Consider the following 2259-nt stretch of genomic DNA (forward strand, 5'->3'; position numbering starts at 1 on the left):
ATCTTTCCCTCACTGTCACCCTCAGGGTGGCTCACCTGGGTCCACATCACCAGGGTAAGCTGTACTGTTCTGTCCAGGGGAGGTGCAGGGCTCATTTTCCAGAGTGGTGCAGCTGGTGAGAGGCAGATGCAGTTCTCCCAGGATTATGACCCTGTGGACAGCTTTCCCAACTGCCAGATCAGCTCTCCCATTCTCCTACTCTCTCATTCTCCTACCCTTGGAGTGGCTCGTTCACAGTCCAGCCATCAGGGCCAGCTTCACTGTGTTGCCTGGGTCAGATGCAGGGCCCGCTCTCCTGAATGCTGCTACTGTTGAGAGGTAGGGCCAACTATCCAGAGAGCTGCAGCCAGTGAGCGATGGGCAGGGCCAGTTCTGCATAGCCCCTGGACATCCATGGGGCCCCCGATGGCTGTGCTGACCAGGGACATACCCATGTTCTCTAGTGGTGGTATGAAAATGAACATCGACACCAACTCCTTTCACTGTGTAGTCACAGACTCAGACATGGCCCTCAGTTGCCGCTCCAGCTGGGACCTCACCATGGCCCCACATGGTGGGGCTGGCCTCTCACAATAGGCTACTCCTTTCCACCCTCAAGTCTGCAGTTCCATCTCTCTTCATAATGCTCAGGCTGTTTCAATTCTCATTCTCTCCTATATGTCTTCCACATACTAGCACATTGTGGCGGCGCCCGCTGGCCATGCAGCTGACGAGCCCCTTGGTGACATTCTCTTTGCTGTGTGGCATGGTGGTCTGCATGTCTCGGTCTATCTTCCTCCTCCCTCTCTGTGCTTCATGGTGGCAGGCTGGGCTCTGTGTGTCCATGCCCTGCAAGTCTGTGAGCATCTTTCCCCACATGCACAGCACGGCATGGAGGAACATAGGTGTCTGTTTTCCTCTTCTTGCACTGTGATGCCTGGATATTATTTGATTTGGTTTTTATGTGTCCTAGGCATAAAACAGCTTTGGCCACCAAGCCAGGCATCAAGATAGGATGAACACATGGCTGCCATCTGTTCTGACCCTGACTGATATAAGTACACCACCACCAACAAGATGTCTCTTTGCCCATTGGCAGGGGGGCAGGGAAATGTTTTAAGACCATCTATTTAGAGGCTGGAGAGATGGCTCAGTGGTTAAGAGTACTGACTGCTCTTCTAAAGGGCCCAGGTTCAGTTCCCAGTGTCCACATGGCAGCTCACAACTGTCTGTAACTCAAATATTGGACACTATCACATAGACATACATGTAGGCAAAATACCAATGCACATAAAATAAAAATAAATTATAAAAAGGCCATCTATTTATAGCAAGCTTAGAAATGGTCATTAATATTTTGCAATTAATGTGTATTTTTATAATTTTCATTATATTCATATACTTTTTCAAGTCATATTAAAATAAACATGTTTACAAACTTTTAAAGCAGCAGAAATGATTTTAAAATTCCACTATTCACCGTTTAGAGAGAACTACTATTTCTCACTGGTGCATTTCCTTTCAGGCTTGTTTGCTTTTCCATTCAAGACTATACTATATGAATATACGCATATATGCATGTAATTGTGTATATGTGTGTGACTCGTGTGTGTGTGTGTGTGTGTGTGTGTGTGTGTGTGTGTGTGTCCATGCAGCAATTTCAAGTCTCTGGATAAGAATAGTGACTCTTTGTTCAGGACATTTACACACCACACCACACTCCACCTGATTTGCAGGCCTTTTCTGTGATCTCCTCATTGTTTCATCTCCTCCTGAAGAATCCTACCAAGAAGCACCAGAGATGACTGGCCAGGTGTCAGCAGTAGAGTGCCAGCAGTGTGCCTGTGTGTGCAATGTTTTATTTCTTTGGATCCTAAGGTCACAATGACCATACTATAGTGTTTACTGATGCTGGAGGCAGTTGCATAATAAAAAATGAAACATATTTTATGTTTGGCCCTAATTTATGTGATGAGAATCCCTTCACCAAGAAACATTCATCACTTACAAGGTTCCTACCAAAGAAGTGCAGAGTGCAGGTCTAATGTTCACTTCAGAGATTATGAATGCTAGTATTGAAAGGAAAGTTCGTGAGATGGGTTCAAAGCCCGCTCAAGCAATTTATTATGCAATTTATGCTCCAATTTCTTTAGTTGTAAAACAGATATAATTGCTGAATCTAAATCCCTAAAGTTACTATGAAAATTAATGAGTTGAAATATACAAGGTTGCTGAGAGTATCATACACGTAGCAAATCATCTAAGTGTGGCTGTTTGTGA

At 45.0% G+C, this 2259-nt stretch overlaps 1 non-coding gene across 1 annotated transcript; it reads right to left on the bottom strand.

The window, feature by feature from the left end:
• Nucleotides 1-939: 939 nt before the first annotated feature.
• Nucleotides 940-1085, bottom strand: LOC127205391 (small nucleolar RNA SNORA48). Its single transcript, XR_007832608.1, has one exon. It is a non-coding gene; the product is annotated as a small nucleolar RNA SNORA48 (small nucleolar RNA).
• Between the last annotated feature and the right edge of the window lie 1174 nt (nucleotides 1086-2259).

This window comes from Acomys russatus, chromosome 21 (genome assembly GCF_903995435.1).
Source record: "Acomys russatus chromosome 21, mAcoRus1.1, whole genome shotgun sequence".
In the NCBI taxonomy this organism is placed as follows: Eukaryota; Metazoa; Chordata; class Mammalia; order Rodentia; family Muridae; genus Acomys; species Acomys russatus.